This window comes from Schistocerca serialis, chromosome 1 (assembly GCF_023864345.2).
Source record: "Schistocerca serialis cubense isolate TAMUIC-IGC-003099 chromosome 1, iqSchSeri2.2, whole genome shotgun sequence".
Lineage (NCBI taxonomy): Eukaryota > Metazoa > Arthropoda > Insecta > Orthoptera > Acrididae > Schistocerca > Schistocerca serialis.
The window spans coordinates 1,203,665,976-1,203,688,914 of NC_064638.1; positions in this window are offsets into that span (position 1 = coordinate 1,203,665,976).

The window sequence follows — 22,939 nt, forward strand, 5'->3', positions numbered from 1 at the left end:
TCCACACTATTTCACAACTTACACTAGACGCAGACAGTTGTGGTACACTGATTCCGTCCTGGGGGGTACGGGATGGCGGCAGGAAGGGCATCTGGCCATTCCTAAAAACACTAACATTGCCAAATCCGTTGTAACCACGCTGACCCTGCGATCGCTATGGCGTAAGCGAAAGAAAGAAAGAATTGTTTCACGTAGGACGGCGCTTCCGCGCATAGGCGGAGCGATATGGAGGTGTGGAGGGAATGAGGTTCGCGCATGCGTCGCCGCAGAGAGCGGGCAAACGACGTCCGTGTTGCCGAACTGTGTTGTTGCGGACAGCAATCATGTTCATTTGCCTTCGGTACATCGTATTATACGTTCAGATCTATGACGGATTAATACATTTTAAAACCGATTACGATCATTCATTTACACGAGAGAAATCTTACCTGTGAGTCTAGAGGTTATGTCCACTGATCCATTGCAATTGTCTGTGTGACGTCGGAGGGCTAGAACAGCTGATATAGCTTTGTGAAGACGTCAAGGACAATTTTTCTCAAAGCGACGAATGTCTAACGACCAAATCATCGAAAGTAGATGCAATAATTGCCATTTATCGCGATTTGGACTGTATTATAAATACAGTCATTGCCTCGGGCAAGGATGTGTCTGATGTCCTTAGGTTAGTTAGGTTTAAGTAGTTCTAAGTCTAGGGGACTGATGACCTCAGATGTTTAGTCCCATAGTGCTTAGAGCCATTTCAACCATTTTTGTAATACATAACAAAATAAACTTCAAACTCAAACCGAAATCATTATATCTGTTTGACAACTGATTCTACTCTATAATTTTTTAAATGTGTATAATGCGCGTATGTCGGTGTGTTTCACTGCCGTTCGATGTAAACCACTATGTGCAAAAAAGAATTTCTCGTAGCATACATCAGTGTCAAAGACTATCGTAAAAATAGTCAGTATGTTATCATATTTTTCGGTGTCAACAGGCGTTATGAGTTTAAACTAACTCGTACGACATTACAGTGGGTGAACACATTTATGATCCATCGAACAAGCTAACAATTAACCAACTTCTGTGAATAACTCGACGGAATGCTGACCGATAATGTCGAAAACCACCGATATCTCGACAGGTAACCCTCGCTTTCATTTTACGGCATTTTCCAATTCGTGCCTTGAAAGTGACGAGAGTGTCGAAATACTCGAGTTTTTGAACGAAATTATCCAGCCGCCTTCTCGCAAGTAATGCAACAGGCTAGAAAAAGCTTAACTTCTCCTTGGGCAATGTGTTGAACATTATAGTCTGAATACAAAATTGTTAAGGCTTTCGTGGCCACTTGTTGACAAACTGACTATTGGCTTCTGTCTCGGGTTCTTCAGCCGACGTTCATCTAATGATTTTTCTGACGTTTCGCCAGCACGAGTGGCTGGCATTGTCAAAGCTTCACTCTCCATTGCTGGTGGTGAACTGGAGCCGAGCTCGCGGCCGCAGACTATATGTACCTGGCGCGCCAACGTCCGAGGGCTTCTCCGCGGTCATTTCCGGTGCGGTTCTCCTCTTGCTACCTGCGACGGTCGTTCGCTGCAGTACGGGAAGCCAGGATCCGTTTAGCTTAAGGCTTTCCTCTTTCTTGCTGAAACTGTTCGCGTGTTTTTGTATTTCTACAGCTTCTCTGAACAAGCGCGTATGATAGTGCTTCTCTACAGCCAGAACTTCCGTGTCGGCGAATTTTATTACGTGGTCGGTCTCATTCAGTGCGTGCTCTGCCACGGCCGATTTCTCCACCTGCCCCAACCTGCAATGTCGCTTATGCTCTTTGATCCTGGTGTCAATTGATCGTCCAGTCATTCCGACATAAACTTTTCCGCATGTGCATGGTATACGGTATATTCCCGACATTGCAAGTGGGTCTTATTTCTCCTTCGCGAATATAAGACACTCTTTGATCTTCCTTGTCGGTTTGAAAATCGTCTTTACGCCGTGTTTGCACAATATACGGCAGATTCTGTCCGTCACTCTGGGAATGTATGGCAGAAAGGCCGTACCCGACATTTCTTTTTTTGGTTCCTTACTTCGCCGAGTGTTTGGCTCTGTTACACTTCTAATATAATTTGTGGCGTACCCATTGCTACTCAGAACAGTTTCCAGGCGTTGCATTTCTCGTTTGAGGTGTTGCGGCTCACATATTGTCCCGCTCTCGTTACGAGTGTACTAATCATGCCTCTTTTCTGGCTCGGGTGGTGGTTTGACAGTTTGTGCAGGTATCGGTCCGTGTGTGTCGGTTTTCGATACACGCTGTGTCCCAGGGTTTCGCCGTCCCTTGTGACCAGCGCATCTAGAAATGGCAGTTTCTTGTCCTTTTCTACTTCCATGGTAAATGTTATGTTGGCATGGAGGCTGTTCAAGTGTCTTAGGAAGTCACCGAGCTGTTCTTCACCATGGCTCCACACCACGAAAATATCATCGACGTACCTGTACCACACCTTAGGTTTGCAAGTCGCCGAGTCCAGTGCCTGTGCTTCGAATTGTTCCATGAAGAAGTTGGCCACCACTGGACTGAGAGGACTACCCATGGCGACGCCTTAGAGCTGTTCGTAGAAATCGTCATTCCACGTGAAATAGCTCGTGCATGCATGTCTCACCACGAACTAATTTACTTTGTTTCAAAGCCATCTGCTACCTGAGTCCATGTCCGAACCATCTGATTGTAAATGTAGGATGATACGTTCAAAATTTTATCCCTCTTCTCCTCCCTGTGAAAGTCTTATTTTTGAAACTTTTCAGCGTGACACACAAAGTGTGCCCAAGCTGAAGAGGGATGCTGTCTGTTGCTTAATGCACAAGTCTTTCAGTGTCTGTTATCTTGACTCTTTTGTTTTTTTTCCACATAGCTAGTAGCCCGTGAGCAAATTAACTCTATCAGACTATACTGACAGTGATATGTGGGTAAACGCAAAACTGTGTGACCCCATTCATATGCGAGAAAGTCAAATTTTGTAATTTTTTACTTTTATAAATTAACGAGCTGCAGGAGTTCAGCACGAATCTGGCTTGTATTGTCCGGAATATTTTTATTTTTCAGCCAGAGCACAATATCTGTACTTGATCACTTCTCTGTAACAGCTGAATGATAACTGGTACGGTAATTACATAGCAAGAATTTTTCAGTGAATCATTTCTTGAAACAAGCAGCGTTCATTTCCGAATGGTAGTCAATACTATTTTTCTTACATCTAAATACAAGTTTACTGTCAGGAACCAAACCAGAAGAAGAGCCAGCCTGCAGAACGGGTAACCGAGAACCTTTTCCTAAGGGGACATTAAAACCGCCAGTACCATCACTCTTTTCCATCAGTTATTTTATTTTTGAATGGAATGATTCTGAGTCACCCATGTTTCATCGAGGTAAAACACTGTATAACTACCTCCTCTTGTATCGAGCATCTTTATAACGGATGTGCTTCGTGCTGCTTCTATGTCACTTCTTTCAATTAAAAACTCTCTTCTTAACATGTTTAAAAGCAATGTATTTTAAAATTCTTTACAATGACGAATCGCTACCTTCCAAGCCGATTTTCTCAGGCACAACTGTAGCAAGTTTTTGTGGTGTTGGGTATTCCCCTCTTATACACATTTCAAACACGGAGCGCTTTAAAACATCGTTGTCAAAACCATCTATTTGTGTTACAGGTTTCTTGTAATTTCAATAATTTTCAGGTGATACGAAAATAAATTTTCCTGATGTTTCTACGGCCTTGACACTTCTGTTTACTATTCTCTGTACAGTTCTCTTGCCGACACGTGCCTCTGCAGTTCGTTCTTGCGTCTTCAAAGTGTCAAAAATAGAAGTATCGCTTTCAGAGTCACATTTGAACTTATAAATGCGGGACAGAAACGTTCTCGAATGCTTGTGAAGCATCTACATCTACGTGATTACTCTGCAATTCACAATTAAGTGTCTAACAGAGCGTTCATAGGACCACCCCAAGCTATTTCTCTACTGTTCCCCTATTGAACAGCGTTCAGGTAACATGAACGCCTTTATCTTTTCTTGCTAGCTCTAATTTCTCTTACTTTATTAAGATGAACGTTGCTCCGTATGTAGGATGGCGCCAAAAAAGTATTTTCACACTCTGAGGAGAAAATTGGCGGCTAAAATTTCGTGAGAAATTCCTGGCACAACGAAAAACGCCTTTGTTTTGATGATTGACACCCCAATTCGGGTATCACATCCCTGGAATTCTGTCCCCTATTTCGCGAAAATAAAAAACGAGCTGCCTTTCTTTGAACTTTTTCGATCAATTCTATCTGCTGTGGATCCCACACCCGGCAGCAGTACTCCAGAAGAGGGCAGAAGGGCATAGTGTAAGTAAATGTAGATGGTGTTAGGACAGCAACCAGCCACAAATTTACTTTGAGTTCCTTTATTCAAAGGAAACCGTTACCGGTTTCGAATCGTTGCGATTCATCATCAGACGGTTTACTCGCTTTCTTTCTGACATTTGGTGTGTTTTTATAGATTAATTGTCGTGAAACGTCGGTTTCGAGTGATTGTTTTCATAACGTTCGTCCAATCGATGTAAATGCATTCCCACTGCATCCTCGTTGTTGCACACGTAATTAGTTCTCACTGTACACTTTAAATTTGTGGCTGGTTGCTGTCCTAACACCAACAACATTTGTCTTCAAAAACAGCCACGGTCTCCAACATGTCATCATATGACAAAATTGCACATAGTGTAAGTAGTCTCTCTAGAGGACCTGTTGCATTTTCTAAGTGTTCTACCAGTAAATCTCAGTCTTTGGTTTGCTTTCCACACAATGTTATCCATGTGATAGCTACATTTTAAGTTTTTCGTTATTGTAATCCCTAAGTATTTAATTGAATTTACATCCTTTAGAACCGTGTGCTTTATCCTGTAAACCGAATTTAGCGGATTCCTTTTAGTACTCATGTGGATGACTTCAGGCTTTTCATTATTTAGAGTCAACTCCAACTTTTCTTACCATACAGATATCTTGTCTAAGTCGTTACCTAATTAGCTTTAATCTCTGATGACTGCATAAGACGGTAAATCACAGCATCACATGCAGAAAGTGTAAGGGGACTGCTGAGATTGTCTCCTAAATCGTTTATCAGATCAGGAACAGAGGGGCGCCTATAACACTTCCTTGCAAATGCTAGATATCAATTCTGTTTTACTAGTTGATTTTCCGTCGATTACAGCAAATTCTGAAGGTACAGGGAGCGAAAATGTATTTACAATCTGTACAGAAACCAGATGGCAGTTATAAGAGTCAAGGGGCATGAAAGGGAAGCAGTGATTGGGAAGGGAGTGAGACAGGGTTGTAGCCCCTCCCCAATGTTATTCATTCTGTATATTGAGCAAGCAGTAAAGGAAACAAAAGAAACATTTGGAGTAGGAATTAAAATCCATGGAAAAGAAATAAAAACTTTGAGGTTCGCCGATGACATTGCAATACTGTCAGAGACAGCAAAGGACTTGGAAGAGCAACTGAACGGAATGGTTGGTTGGTTGGTTGGTTTGGGGGAAGAGACCAAACAGCGAGGTCATCGGTCTCATCCGGTTAGGGAAGGACAGAGGAGGAAGTCGGCCGTGCCCTTTCAAAGGAACCATCCCGGCATTTGCCTGGAGTGATTTAGGGAAATCACGGAAAACCTAAATCAGGATGGCCGGACGCGGGATTGAACCGTCGTCCTCCCGAATGCGAGTCCAGTGTGCTAGCCACTGCGCCACCTCGCTCGTTGAACGGAATGGACAGTGTCTTGAAAGGAGGGTATAAGATGAACACCAACAAAAGCAAAACGACGATAATGGAATGTAGGCGAATTAAATCAGGTGATGCTGAGGGAATTAGATTAGGAAATGAGACACTTAAAGTAGTAAAGGAGTTTTGCTATTTGGGGAGCAAAATAACTGATGATGGTCGAAGTAGAGAGGATATAAAATGTAGACTGGCAATGGCAAGGAAAGCGTTTCTGAAGAAGAGAAATTTGTTAACATCGAGTATAGATTTAAATTTTAGGAAATCGTTTCTGAAAGTATTTTTGTGGAGTGTAGCCATGTATGGAAGTGAAACGTGGACGATAAATAGTTGAGACAAGAAGAGAATAGAATCTTTCGAAATGAGATGCTACATAAGAATGCTGAAGATTAGGTGGGTAGACCACATAACTAATGAGGAGGTACAGAACAGAATTGGGGAGAAGAGAAAATTGTGGCACAACTTGACCAGAAGAACACTAAGCAGATTCAGAAGGACGTAGATTGCAGTAGGTACTGGGAGACGAAAATGCTTGCTCAGGACAGAGTAGCATGGAGAGCTGCATCAAACCAGTCTCAGGACTGAAGACCACAACAACAACATACTGCTGGCCGGAGTGGCCAAGCGGTTCTAGGCGCTGCAGTCTGATGACCACAGCAATAGTGCTCAGAGCCGTTTGAACCAACAACATACTACATACAGTGAGCTTTCTGGCAGGAAACCACGAAATTAGTCGCACACAACAGCGCAGCTTATGGTAGACAGATTCTCGCATTCCAGTTGCAACTCGCGACTGGCCGCTCGGAAAGAGAATGAATCTTATTGGCTGCTAGCAGTTAATGATGGGGGATGCGCAGAACGGCTGGAAATAAGCATGCTAAACTGTTACACATATTTATTAGTTAAAGTCGACCACGTAACAGATTCATAACGAATGGACACATTGTAGTACTCCCTACAACCTAACCAACGATCATTTTTCTTCAAATTATATAATTTTCAGCATTTCTAATATTTGGCCATTACTACATTGTAGTTAATTAATATTGGTACTAATTTTCTGTAATGATTGCCAGTCAGCAACAAAATTTGTTACCAAAATCAATGAGACGAGATTATCAAAGTTTTTATCGTATACGAGGGCTATTCAGAAGGTAGGGAACGTTTTCGCATAATTAGAAATACCTACGTCGGAGATTTTTCTACCGCCTGTGACTGCAGCCAGTGAGTCACGCCCGCCTGGAGTTCCGCGTCGTCATCAAAGCGCTGCGTTGCACGCCAGTTCTTCATCTTGGGAAACAAGTGGAAGTCGCTTGGTGCAAGATCAGGGCTGTAGGGTGGATGAGGGAAAATTTCCCATTTGAATGAATTAAAGAGTTCTTTAGGGCGGTTCGCCGTGTGAGGTTGGGCATTGTCGTGCAAAAACAAAATTTTGGACGTCACCTTTCCTCGGCGTTTGCTTTGAACTGCTCTTCTAAGGCTGTACAAAGTTTGACAGTACCGCGCTGAATTTATGGTTGCTCCACGTTCGAGGAAATCAATAAGAAACACGCCTTGCCTATCCCAAAACACTGTCGCCATCAACTTCCTTGTTGACAAGGTTTGCAACATTTTCTTGGTTTTTGGGGGGACCTTGTGAGCTCCCACTCCACAGACCGTAATTCTGTCTCGCAATTGACGTGTTTCACCCAAATCTTGTCACCAATTACAATTCCATCCAGTAATGAATTACCATATTTGTGGTAGGCCTCCAGAAATGTCAATATTGCTCCCATTCGCTGTTCTGTATGGTGCTCTGTAAGCATTATGGGTACCCACCGTGTTCAAAATTTGTGGTAGCCTAGCTTTTGAGTGACAACTTCAAAAAACAAAGTCCGTGAAACTTGTGGAAAAGAAAGCGAAAGCTCCGTTATTGTGAAGCCACGGTTTTCACGAATCGTTTCATCAACTTTAGCAACAAGATCGTTTGCCACATTCTCGGGCGTCCACTCTTCTCTTCATCATGATCGTTGGTTCGGCCATTTTTTAAACATAATGCACCATTTCCGGACAGAACATTCACTCATTACGCTGTTTCCGTACACTTCGCACAGCTCACGATAAATTTCTTTAGGTTTTAGGTTTTTTGCCAACAAAAACCGCATCACAGACTGAACCTCACAACTGACGGGATTTTCGATTGCAGCTCACATTTCAAATTCGAACATCGAAAAACTCAGACGCGCAGTGACGTTCCCGCTGTCACGGATGGATGCCGACTGAGCTGCCGAACACGCAGTTACCAAAATCCACGTTAGCGGCGTCAGACGGAAACGTTCCCTACTTTCTGAGTAGCCCTCGTTCATAAATGACAAATATGTGAAAGGAAACAGAATGTTGATGAGGAAGTTAGTGTCAGGAATAATTAAGCTCTTCAGTTAACATTTTGTATCACGGCTCCTCCAAGATGCGCTGATAACAAGTGGGAAGGAGAAACGTTCGTCTCAATTTGATTCTTCGTAATCGATGATTTTGGAAAGCCTGCAATTGCCATTCATTCTTTAAATAATAAATCAGTGCATCACTTACGTATTTTTTCATGTTTATCATGACACGTTCTGAGAATTTCTCATTGTCGTGATCAAATATTTACGTTAGTACTTTCTATGTTGTGCTGTGTTACACTGTGCGTCTTTATGAGGTTATACGGTATTATTGGGGCAGTTCCACTATGCAAAAAAAAAAAAAAAATCACACATGCCAACCATCACTCGTACTGCTTGTGAAGTTTCACAGTGTGTGCGTGTGTGTGTGTGTGTGTGTGTGTGTGTGTGTGTGTGTGTGTGTGTGTGTTTGTCTGGAAAGAGTAGGAGACATAGTACGGTACTTTGTAACCTCAAAAAGACGACACAGTACAGTGCAAGAGAGGGACAATACTCACACAAACAGCTCAAAAAATATGTACATAAATATTTGCACTTGTCAATGACAAAAAATTCTCGAAACGTTTAGTGCTAAGCATGAAAAAAATACATAACGGCTGCGCTGTTCCATGATTTAAATCAGAAACATCTGAGCAACGCGAAGAGAGCAAAGTTGTCAATTAGCCATACACTCGACAATCTATTATCTCAGAGTTGAACTTGCACCCTGCGTCCTCAGTTATTTGCTGGATATATCCATTCTTCCCCTACAATTTTTACCGCCTACACCTCCCTCTGGTGTCATGGAAGTTATTCCTTGATGTCTTATCAAATGTGCTCTTATCGTGTCCCTTCTGCTTCTCAATGTTTTCCATATTGTAATATTTCCGACGGCGACAACTTTCGCCAATTCGCCGCGAGTTGGTCCCCGAGGAGAGAACAGTGTAGTTATTCTGCAGGGACACAGCGGGAAACCGGGAGGCGCCATCGCCCCGCTCAAAGAGGGACACGTTGCGAAGGGCCCGTCTGACAACGAGAAGCGTGCCCAGAACTGATGGACACCTGGAGCCATTTGGACGGAACGCCAAGAATGTACGCGCAAAAGCATCTGAGTTATTCTGGCCAGGCGGCAGTCACTTTTACCTGCCTTAGGAAGCAGGAATGTGCCGACAATTCCGACACCCCACGGGCACAGCGAGGAGCGTACACAAAGTGCGGGAGGCGTGTGAAAGAGGTCAGCGTTCTTAAGATGTTTTTCTCTACAGAGAGGGCATTCCTTATAAATCACTGACACCGGCAGATTTTGAGACAGAGCCCAAACATTGTCCAGCCCTCGCGCAGAAGGAGCGGTTAAAAGAAGTATCGTGCAGCTGCTCTCACAACAGCCTCGGAATGCAGGAAAACATCTCAATAATGTGAAATCGTGAGAAAGATGCTGATACACGAGGCACACGCCAGGCCGCGTCAGATATGAAATATCCCCGCAGGGAGAGGCGTGGCTATGAAACGGCGATCTGTCATTAGGCTGGATTGAAAATTTTGTCCGCCAGTGACAATGCCGAAAGGAAGAATATTTCGAAGAGGAGTTGAGCTGAGAGATGGAGGAGAAGCGAGAAAGGGGAGTCTTGGAGACACCGCGGAAGTGAAAGGACATGGGCGCTCTTCCACCCGTCGCCACCATCCGCCTTCCGACACTGTGATAGCACAGCTTCGGCCACGCAACCAACAACTGTCAGACAACGCGGAGATCGTGCCTGGGCCCCGCCGCAAGGGCGCGATTGCCGATGAGGCCAAACCGACGCAGCGCGTGCCGCCGACAACACTACACGACGGAACAATAACAAATCGTGGTGAGACGATTCGTCCCGTCCTCCGTCCCTTTAATGGTTCAAAAATGTTTCAAATGGCTCTGAGCACTATGGGACTTAACAGCTGTGGTCATCAGTCCCCTAGAACTTAGAACTACTTAAACCTAACTAACCTAAGGACATCACACACAATCATGCCCGAGGTAGGATTCGAACCTGCGACCGTAGCAGTCGCGCGGTTCCGGACTGCGCGCCTAGAACCGCGATACCACCGCGGCCGGCTCCGTCCCTTTAATAACTGGGTCGTGTCCACGCCCAGTCAATCGGTCCTGAGATACAAAGTGTTCTAGATTAATCTAGTTTAGGACTGCTCGAACAGTCCACGGGTATGCTGCCGGTTCATAGTGTCCAACGGGCACAATATTTCGGCGATCAGACATGTCGCCATCGTCAGGTGCGCTGACGAACTGATCTCCTGAGGGCGGGCGGCCGATTTGAATCCCCTCCCCCCGCGGGCCGCTATCTTCAGCAAGGTTTGGGACCCGGCATTGAATGTAATTAAGAAGACTCTCAGCAAGAAGTACGAACAGGCGACCAGGGCGGTCGTAGCAAGCACATCGACGCTACGACAGATTCCGACGCCCACGTCTTCGCGACCGCCGGCGCGTGGGCGCGGACGGCGAAGAGAACGGCCCGCGGGGAGAGGGGATTTAAATCGGCCGCCCGCCCTTGGGAGCTCAGTTCGTCAGCGCACCTGACGATGGCGACAAGTCTGATCGTCGAAATATTGTGCCCGCTGGACACTATGAACCGGCAACATACCCGTGGACTGTTCGAGCAACAAATACGCCGGGAGAAACTGAAGAATCATAGTTTAAGACTGTTTATTTTTAAGTAACATTTCTCTATGTATCTAAAGGGTGTTTCAAAAATGACCGGTATATTTGAAACGGCAATAAAAACTAAACGAGCAGCGATAGAAATACACCGTTTGTTGCAATATGCTTGGGACAACAGTACATTTTCAGGCGGACAAACTTTCGAAATTACAGTAGTTACAATTTTCAACAACAGATGGCGCTGCAAGTGATGTGAAAGATATAGAAGACAACGCAGTCTGTGGGTGCGCCATTCTGTACGTCGTCTTTCTGCTGTAAGCGTGTGCTGTTCACAACATGCAAGTGTGCTGCAGACAACATGGTTTATTCCTTAGAACAGAGGATTTTTCTGGTGTTGGAATTCCACCGCCTAGAACACAGTGTTGTTGCAACAAGACGAAGTTTTCAACGGAGGTTTAATGTCACCAAAGGACCGAAAAGCGATACAATAAAGGATCTGTTTGAAAAATTTCAACGGACTGGGAACGTGACGGATGAACGTGCTGGAAAGGTAGGGCGACCGCGTACAGCAACCACAGAGGGCAACGCGCAGCTAGTGCAGCAGGTGATCCAACAGCGGCCTCGGGTTTCCGTTCGCCGTGTTGCAGCTGCGGTCCAAATGACGCCAAAGTCCACGTATCGTCTCATGCGCCAGAGTTTACACCTCTATCCATACAAAATTCAAACGCGGCAACCCCTCAGCGCCGCTACCATTGCTGCACGAGAGACATTCGCTAACGATATAGTGCACAGGATTGATGACGGCGATATGCATGTGGGCAGCATTTGGTTTACTGACGAAGCGTATTTTTACCTGGACGGCTTCGTCAATAAACAGAATTGGCGCATATGGGGAACTGAAAAGCCCCATGTTGCAGTCCCATCGTCCCTGCATCCTCAAAAAGTACTGGTCTGGGCCGCCATTTCTTCCAAAGGAATCATTGGCCCATTTTTCAGATCCGAAACGATTACTGCATCACGCTATCTGGACATTCTTCGTGAATTTGTGGCGGTACAAACTGCCTTAGACGACACTGCGAACACCTCGTGGTTTATGCAAGATGGTGCCCGGCCACATCGCACGGCCGACGTCTTTAATTTCCTGAATGAACATTTCGATGATCGTGTGATTGCTTTGGGCTATCGGAAACATACAGGAGGCGGCGTGGATTGGCCTCCCTATTCGCCAGACATGAACCCCTGTGACTTCTTTCTGTGGGGACACTTGAAAGACCAGGTGTACCGCCAGAATCCAGAAACAATTGAACAGCTGAAGCAGTACATCTCATCTGCATGTGAAGCCATTCCGCCAGACACGTTGTCAAAGGTTTCGGGTAATTTCATTCAGAGACTACGTCATATTATTGCTACGCATGGTGGATATGTGGAAAATATCGTACTATAGAGTTTCCCAGACCGCAGCGCCATCTGTTGTTGAAAATTGTAACTACTGTAATTTCGAAAGTTTGTCTGCCTGAAAATGTACTGTTGTCCCAAGCATATTGCAACAAACGGTGTATTTCTATCACTGCTCGTTTAGTTTTTATTGCCGTTTCAAATATACCGGTCATTTTTGAAACACCCTGTATATATGTATGTACAAACGCTTGAAAATGAACAGAACATGTTCGAAACGCGTTGCATTATGTTACATTAAACATAAAATAAAAAGTGACTGGTAGCAGAAACTTGAAATCAATAAATATATAGTCTGGTTTTGGTTTGCATAAACAGCACTATTGAAATACGTTTTTTCGTGGTTTGATCATATAAGCAACCTTTTACATTCATACATGAACACCCTTAATTTTGTACCCTTTGAGCTTCATTTCATTTAATTATTGATATCAATTAATTGTTGGCGCTTATCGTGGGCCAATCTCATCAGTCATCTGCTCGTCATTTCATGTTCGACAGCAAAGAGAAGAAAATCTCAGTTCACCACATGTTTGGCGCCCAACGTGGGGCGACCTGATTAGTGACTTTCATGGTATTTGATGTCACAAAATAATTTCCTGAGATCACAACAATATGTTACTTCTTCGCTGATTCTACTGAGAAATCACCCATTCCTCAAGAACTCCTATTCACTTCTTTCTTGGTTTTCTCGCAGTTGATGATTCTCTACTGTACAATGCCGCGCTCCAAACGTTAATTCTCAGAAATGTCTTCCTCAAATTAAGGCCGATGTTTCATACGAGGAAACTTTCTTGCCCAGCAATCCCCCGTTGCCCAACCTACTCCGCTTTTTTATGTCCTGCTGACTTCGTCCATCATGCGTTATTTTGCTTCCAAACTAGCAGAATTCGGTAATTTCTTCTACTCCGTGTTTCCCAATTCTGATGTTAAGTTCATCGCTAATCTCATTTCTGTTACTCATCATTACTCTCATGTGTCTTACTGGTTCAAATGGCTCTGAGCAGTATGGGACTTAATTTCTGAGGTCATCAGTCCCCTAGAACTTAGAACTATTTAAACCTAAACAACCTAAGGACATCACACATATCCATGCCCGAGGCAGGATTCGAACCTGCGACCGTAGCGCAGCGCGGTTCCAGGCTGCAGCGCCTAGAACCGCTCGGCCACCCCGGTCGGCCTTCGGTTTACTATCAAGCCAACTCAGTAGACGCTTAGCACATTCAACAAGTCCAACAATTCTTCTTCTTTTCCACTCAGGTTACCAATACCATCGTCGAATCTTATCAGTGATATCCTTTCACCCTGAATTTTAATTCCACTCATACGTTCACTTTGTTTCCGTCATTGCTTCCTCGATGTATAGACTGAACAGTAGAGGCGAAAGACTCCATCCCTGTCTTACACCCTTTTTAAACTGAGAACTTCGTTCTTGATCTGTGGGAGACGGGAGCAGATTGCGGACCACCTACTTGATGTCTTCCCCAACGGCGATGACATCTTCCAACAGGACAACAGTCTGGTGTTAAAAAGCAAGACTCATACTCCAGTTGTCTGAGGAGCATAATAATTAACTCACATTGATGTCTTGGCTACCTAATTCTTCTGACGTGAACCCGATGGAACATATCTTGTACGCTATCTGGCATCAATTCTGTGTCCCGAGATCACAGGCTCGTAATTTAAGAGAATCGCATGACCTGTGTGCACACATTTGTTGAAATGTACCTCCGGAAACCCACGATGAACTAGTTGCAACAATGCCTCGCAGAAATGCTGTTGCATTTCATGCTAAAGATGGGCAAACACACTATTATTCAGGTCACAGTCATTTGGCCCAACAGTGAATGTTGCTTATAGAACATCGAAGACATATCGATTTGAAGTGTAATATAAACTGTGAAACATCAGTTATCAGGCACAAATGAGTAGAATACAAGATTTATAGGCGGTATTTTATTCTTCTGCAAGTAATTTATCGTACACTCCTGGAAATGGAAAAAACAACACATTGACACCGGTGTGTCAGACCCACCATACTTGCTCCGGACACTGCGAGAGGGCTGTACAAGCAATGATCACACGCACGGCACAGCGGACACACCAGAAACCGCGGTGTTGGCCGTCGAATGGCGCTAGCTGCGCAGCATTTGTGCACCGCCGCCATCAGTGTCAGCCAGTTTGCCGTGGCATACGGAGCTCCATCGCAGTCTTTAACACTGGTAGCATGCCGCGACAGCGTGGACGTGAACCGTATGTGCAGTTGACGGACTTTGAGCGAGGGCGTATAGTGGGCATGCGGGAGGCCGGGTGGACGTACCGCCGAATTGCTCAACACGTGGGGCGTGAGGTCTCCACAGTACATCGATGTTGTCGCCAGTGGTCGGCGGAAGGTGCACGTGCCCGTCGACCTGGGACCGGACCGCAGCGACGCACGGATGCACGCCAAGACCGTAGGATCCTACGCAGTGCCGTAGGGGACCGCACCGCCACTTCCCAGCAAATTAGGGACACTGTTGCTCCTGGGGTATCGGCGAGGACCATTCGCAACCGTCTCCATGAAGCTGGGCTACGGTCCCGCACACCGTTAGGCCGTCTTCCGCTCACGCCCCAACATCGTGCAGCCCGCCTCCAGTGGTGTCGCGACAGGCGTGAATGGAGGGACGAATGGAGACGTGTCGTCTTCAGCGATGAGAGTCGCTTCTGGCTTGGTGCCAATGATGGTCGTATGCGTGTTTGGCGCCGTGCAGGTGAGCGCCACAATCAGGACTGCATACGACCGAGGCACACAGGGCCAACACCCGGCATCATGGTGTGGGGAGCGATCTCCTACACTGGCCGTACACCACTGGTGATCGTCGAGGGTACACTGAATAGTGCACGGTACATCCAAACCGTCATCGAACCCATCGTTCTACCATTCCTAGACCGGCAAGGGAACTTGCTGTTCCAACAGGACAATGCACGTCCGCATGTCTCCCGTGCCACCCAACGTGCTCTAGAAGGTGTAAGTCAACTACCCTGGTCAGCAAGATCTCCGGATCTGTCCCCCATTGAGCATGTTTGGGACTGGATGAAGCGTCGTCTCACGCGGTCTGCACGTCCAGCACGAACGCTGGTCCAACTGAGGCGCCAGGTGGAAATGGCATGGCAAGCCGTTCCACAGGACTACATCCAGCATCTCTACGATCGTCTCCATGGGAGAATAGCAGCCTGCATTGCTGCGAAAGGTGGATATACACTGTACTAGTGCCGACATTGTGCATGCTCTGTTGCCTGTGTCTATGTGCCTGTGGTTCTGTCAGTGTGATCATGTGATGTATCTGACCCCAGGAATGTGTCAATAAAGTTTCCCCTTCCTGGGACAATGAATTCACGGTGTTCTTATTTCAATTTCCAGGAGTGTATTTTAAGATCTGTGTCCACGGTACTGTGTGTCTATGTAGATTCTTTGTATTCTTTAGAGGTTATTAAACTTGCGGACTAGTACAGCGACTGGGAGAAATTTGCAACGCACCGATAGAGTCATTTATTGAGGACGGCTGTTATTCAAGTCACAGAGGTTTTTGCCGTGCGTGTGGGTATACCTGGAGCGTCTCATTCTCTCTTATGTATGTCATTCTAATGACTGCTAGCTATGCCCCATATTTTGCAACGGAAGAAGGAACTTTGCTGGTAGAAACGGAACGCTTAAAAAATTACTTTGTCAATGGATTCGTTTTTCCTAGCCAACAACTCAAATCTAAATGAAACATATGGAAAGAAACAAAGCAATTACGGCAAGTTTTAATACACAAAGCGAAATCATTACATCCGCATATCTTAGCCAAGTAAATTCAGTGGGCCGGCCGGAGTGGCCGTGCGGTTCTAGGCGCTACAGTCTGGAACCGAGCGACCGCTACGGTCGCAGGTTCGAATCCTGCCTCGGGCATGGATGTGTGTGATGTCCTTAGGTTAGTTAGGTTTACTTAGTTCTAAGTTCTAGGCGACTGATGACCTCAGAAGTTAAGTCGCATAGTGCTCAGAGCCATTTCAACCACTTTTTAAATCCAATGTCAGTTTGTGTTCATACAGATGAGATTGTGACGCTTAATTCTGTCACTGTCCTAAACTTCCAAAAACACTTCTTTCATTGAGTTTTATATTTAAAAAAAAAAAAAAAAAAAAAAAGGCCCCTACAGCACCATTTATTGGTTCTTCAGTGTTCTACGACACTTACAACGCCATCTTTGGTGTACTACGCCGTCACTAAGCATACATACGACCTGATAAGCTGAGCAGTCTGCTAAAACCTTAAATTACTGTATACTGTCCCAGTCTACGCTCAAATTACCTGTGAAAACCCCATGGAAATTCGTCTAGTAGGTTTGCAGATTAGCGTGTTCAAACAGATAAAACGGACAGACACGACGGCTTTAGAGCTTTATTATTAGTATAGATTTTCTGTTGTAAATTCTGTTATGCCAGTATTCTTGGATAGTGCGGTGCGGCAATGCTGCATAAATAGAATGTGTAAGAGGTCGATGACTAAGGAATTTATTGCTAGCGCACTCGAGCAGATGCAACTTCGATGGATTGCTCACGCGCTGCCTGCGATATGTAAGCTGCAATAGAATCGCAGACCAGAGAGAGGTGTTGGTATGCAGTAGTAGCCTAGTAGTAGTAGGTGGCAGTTGGGCGGTTGGGCAGGTCGGGGTGAGCGATGGCGGTGCCCGAGCGATGTAGTATGAGGTAAAACCAAAAATTACTATTCATAGCCGCGCGCGTATGTAATTTGTAACAACTGATTTTGTGCTATTGTTATATCAAGTCCCATGTAAATGCCTTTAAAAAATCTTTTAATAATAATCTTTCTTATAAAATAACTTTTGACAATGATTTATCGAATTCAAAGATTTTACTAATTTCTCCTATCCATGGCAATCCCGATTATCGTAAAGAAAATTCAGTTGTTACTTTTTATACATAATAAATCTAGTGGCCAGCATTGCACTGGGCTGTGCCAGAAACATTTCTTATAGGAGCAGATATATACGCGTTATCCGGCGACATAATTGAGGTGAGAATTTTCAGTTTATTCAGAATGACTTTTCATGGCCATGACGCAGCATTTCTGACGTCCAGATTTACCAGTTTATTTTCACAGTCACTTAATTAATGAAAGGTTATACACTCCTGGAAATGGAAAAAAGAACACATTGACACCGGTGTGTCAGACCCACCATACTTGCTCCGGACACTGCGAGAGGGCTGTACAAGCAATGATCACACGCACGGCACAGCGGACACACCAGAAACCGCGGTGTTGGCCGTCGAATGGCGCTAGCTGCGCAGCATTTGTGCACCGCCGCCATCAGTGTCAGCCAGTTTGCCGTGGCATACGGAGCTCCATCGCAGTCTTTAACACTGGTAGCATGCCGCGACAGCGTGGACGTGAACCGTATGTGCAGTTGACGGACTTTGAGCGAGGGCGTATAGTGGGCATGCGGGAGGCCGGGTGGACGTACCGCCGAATTGCTCAACACGTGGGGCGTGAGGTCTCCACAGTACATCGATGTTGTCGCCAGTGGTCGGCGGAAGGTGCACGTGCCCGTCGACCTGGGACCGGACCGCAGCGACGCACGGATGCACGCCAAGACCGTAGGATCCTACGCAGTGCCGTAGGGGACCGCACCGCCACTTCCCAGCAAATTAGGGACACTGTTGCTCCTGGGGTATCGGCGAGGACCATTCGCAACCGTCTCCATGAAGCTGGGCTACGGTCCCGCACACCGTTAGGCCGTCTTCCGCTCACGCCCCAACATCGTGCAGCCCGCCTCCAGTGGTGTCGCGACAGGCGTGAATGGAGGGATGAATGGAGACGTGTCGTCTTCAGCGATGAGAGTCGCTTCTGGCTTGGTGCCAATGATGGTCGTATGCGTGTTTGGCGCCGTGCAGGTGAGCGCCACAATCAGGAATGCATACGACCGAGGCACATAGGGCCAACACCCGGCATCATGGTGTGGGGAGCGATCTCCTACACTGGCCGTACACCACTGGTGATCGTCGAGGGGACACTGAATAGTGCACGGTACATCCAAACCGTCATCGAACCCATCGTTCTACCATTCCTAGACCGGCAAGGGAACTTGCTGTTCCAACAGGACAATGCACGTCCGCATGTATCCCGGCCACCAAACGTGCTCTAGAAGGTGTAAGTCAACTACCCTGGCCAGCAAGATCTCCGGATCTGTCCCCCATTGAGCATGTTTGGGACTGGATGAAGCGTCCTCTCACGCGGTCTGCACGTCCAGCACGAACGCTGGTCCAACTGAGGCGCCAGGTGGAAATGGCATGGCAAGCCGTTCCACAGGACTACATCCAGCATCTCTACGATCGTCTCCATGGGAGAATAGCAGCCTGCATTGCTGCGAAAGGCGGATATACACTGTACTAGTGCCGACATTGTGCATGCTCTGTTGCCTGTGTCTATGTGCCTGTGGTTCTGTCAGTGTGATCATGTGATGGATCTGACCCCAGGAATGTGTCAATAAAGTTTCCCCCTTCCTGGGACAATGAATTCACGGTGTTCTTATTTCAATTTCCAGGAGTGTATATGAGTCACAATTTTCTTGAGAGGTTAGTCAGATTTTATTGCGAGGTTACAAATGTTTTATTCGTATCAGTAGTTTCAAGTGTGAAATGATTCGACATACCAAGTACCATCCTGCGTTCTAAGTTCACCACAGAGATTTCAGAAAACAAAGAAATACGTAAATGCGCAGACACACCTATGGACGATCCCGTCAGTCCGCCTTTTTTCCTTTTATGCTTTCCTGTAATGCACTACTGGCCATTAAAATTGCTACACCACGAAGATGACGTGCTACAGACGCGAAATTTAACCGACGGGAAGAAGATGCTGTGATATGCAAATGATTTGCTTTTAGAGCATTCACACAAGGTTGGCGCCGGTGGCGACACCTACAACGTGCTGACATGAGGAAAGTTTCCAACCGATTTCTCATACACATACAGCAGTTGACCAGCGTTGCCTGGTGAAACGTTGTTGTGATGCCTCGCGTAAGGAGGAAAAATGCGTACCAGCACGTTTCCGACTTTGATAAAGGTCGGATTATAGCCTATCGCGATTGCGTTTATCCGCATGGCCACGTCTCGATCCCTGAGTCAACAGATGGGGACGTTTGCAAGACAACAAACATCTGCACGGACAGTTCGACGACGTTTGCAGCAGCATGGACTATCAGCTTTGAGACCATGGCTGCGGTTACCCTTGACGCTGCATCAGACAGGAGCGCCTGCGATGGTGTACTCAACGACGAACCTGGGTGCACGAATGGCAAAACGTCATATTTTCGGATGAATCCAGGTTCTGTTTACAACATCAAGATGGTCGCATTCGTGTTTGGTGACAATGCGGTGAACGCACAGAAAATGTTCGACTGCTACCCTGGCCAGCACATTCTCCAGATCTCTCACCAATGGAAAACGTCTGGTCAATGGTGGCCGAGCAACTGGCTCGTCACAATACGCCAGTCACTACTCTTGATGAACTGGGGCATCGTATTGAAGCTGCATGGGCAGCTGTACCTGTACAAGCCATCCAAGCTCTGTTTGACTCAGCTGTATCAAGGCCGTTATTACGGCAAGAGGTGGTTGTTCTGGGTACTGATTTCTCAGGATCTATGCACCCAAATTGCGTGAAAATGTAATCACATATCAGTTCTAGTATAATATATTTGTCCGATGAATACCCGATTATCATCTGCATTTCTTCTTGGTGTAGCAATTTTAATGGCCAGTAGTGTATTTGTAGAGCATATTGAGCTGGCATTTCAGTTAGCATCTAAGACTGGCCTCAAAAACAAATATAAGAATGAAAAGAGGAGGGGAGAATACGACCGGATGTATTGATTTTGAGGAGAAGAACCTTAACAATTGCGTGAAGTTCAAAATGGTTCAAATGGCTCTGAGCACGATGGGACTTAACATCTGTGGTCATCAGTCCCCTAGAACTCAGAACTACTTAAACCTAACTAACCTAAGGACATCACACACATCCATGCCCGAGGCAGGATACGAACCTGCGACCGTAGCAGTCGCGCGGTCGCCAGCGGAAGTGTTTAAACTCAGAATAGTGATCCTGGAGCCACACTGTACCAATTCTGGACGTGGGGGGTGTCGCATTGTCCTGCTGTATTTGCAGAAGTCCGTCGAAATGCACAATGCACATGAATGGACGCAGGTGATCAGACAGGATGCTTACGTACGTGTCACCTGTCAGAGTTGTATCTATATCTATCAGAGGTACCATATTACTTCAACTACACACGCCCCACACCATTATGGAGCTTCCACCAGCTTTTACTGTCCCCTACTGACTTGCAGGGTCCATGGATTCATGAGCTTTTCTCCATACCCGTACACGTCCATCCCCTCGACACAATATGAAATGAGACTCGTCTGACCAGTAAACATGTTTCGAGTCATCAACGGTCCAACGTCTGTGTTGACAGGCCCAGCCACCAAGGGTACACAAGTGGTCCTTCGGTCCCGAAAGCCCATGTCGATGATGTTTCGTTGAACGGTTCGCATGCCATTACCAGTTTCTTTGGCGATTCATTGCAGGCACTTCACTCACTTCGGGAATCGAGAAACTCGACCATTGCTACCTATTATCGACATGGTACTGGAAATATATCTGTCCCAGCGGTTCCAAGATTTTCGAAAATGTTTTAATTTAAATAATAAATCTGAGGGAAAGTCATCCAGGAGGCAAGCGATCATTATTATAATAATCAGTGGCTCTGCATTCACGCTGGCTAGGTCGCAGTAGTAAAAGTCGCATTAGGCAAGCAATGACTTTATTGCTCATATGTCTCATTCTCGGCAATATCTATCGCTAATGTATTACGGTGGACGTTGTTATGTGCTTCACGCATCAATCGGTCTACAGACGCAATGATTTCTACTTACTTTTGCCTAATAACATTTTCTCGTCCTTTCCTGCACCGAGAGTGTAACAACCTCTGTTTCGTCATTTTTCGAATTTTCTTACAAAACCATGGTGGCTCTTCTCCGTCCTCAGTCCACTTCTTCAATACATACTTCACCACATCGCGATTTAAAATCACTTTAAGCTTGGCCATAATTTCTCTATGTTCATCATACTGGAATAAAATGACGTCGTTTCACCATTCACTATTGGCGTTTAGTTAAATAACACTACCACGAAAAGGGACATAGATAATGGCTCCATTTTTTTCCTAGAGAGATCCCTAAGGAAACGTCCCCCAAACAAATTCAATATCTTTGATGGACTTGTATGTGATTCTTGTTGACCTTAAGCAGATGTGATGTGAAAATGCTTTGAAGCTCATACAGCGTGTAACACATTTCACTCGCGTTCAACAGAGGTAGGTTTGTAACTTATGCCCGGTCGTCTCGGTTTAGTACTTCTGTGGTTTCTCTTACTGACGGTCCTTCTTCTCTAGCATCATTCTCGAATGGGACATAGAAAGACGAAAATGATAGTGAGGTAGTGGAAATACATGCCACCGAGAAATAGCTTTGTGCGAATATCAAGAGAGACTATAATTAAAGCGTAGTCTATCATCTCCAGAACGGGTATAGTTCATTTTGTAATAAGGCACGGTCCACACTCACCATTCTTTTATACAGCAGGAAAGAGACCATCAACACTGTGTGACCGGTGGTTTGGGATCCCCAGAGCATGTAATGCCTACAAGCCTCCTCGAGATGGAAGCATGAACCTGCTCAGGATTGTTTATTGGAAATTGTAAATACCTCTATGTTACCAAACCTTATAAATAACCAAATATATATGAATGGTTCAAAATGGCTCTGAGCACTATGGGACTTAACATCTGAGGTCATCAGTCCCCTAGACTTAGAACTACTTAAACCTAACACACATCCATGCCCGAGGCAGGATTCGAACCTGCGACCGTAGCAGCAGCGCGGTTCCAGACTGAAGCTCCTAGAACCGCTCGGCCACCGCGGCCGGTATCTAGGAATGAAGAAAATAAAGACTTTGCATATAGATATTAACAACAGAGATACAAACGTAGTTGTGTGAGATGTTAACAAACTCGAGGGGGTGCGTAACTGTGAAGTCGCTGAAGGTGGAGGAAGTGTGGATAGACGTCACCAGTGCCGATGGTGAGGGAGTAACTGCTCTGGTGTGATACGCAAGTAACAGTGACAACGAGTAAGTGCATAATGTAAGTTAACAAGTAACTTAGACACACTGTGGCATCAGTGAAGTATTGCTATTGTACAGCTCAACTCCAAAATAGTAGCGGAAGTTACGGAAATCAACGCACGAAGACCGACAACTATATATAAAATCAGACTACCACGCGCAATGATTACGGCGGGCACTGAAAATGAAATGACAGAATATATGACCTAAAAGAACTTTGTGGTGAAAAGGGTAGTTGTTGAAAGGACATTATTATTATTATTATTATTATTATTATTGGTGTTTTGCCCTTAAATAGCGCAGTCAGACTAAACTACATGGCCAATTCCTTTTGCTGCCTTCCTTGCTGCCCAAACTTCCCTCATTCGCTCTCTATGTTTCTGTTTCCGGTCCTCTGTCCATGCTTCTTGTCGGCTTCGTGTCTTC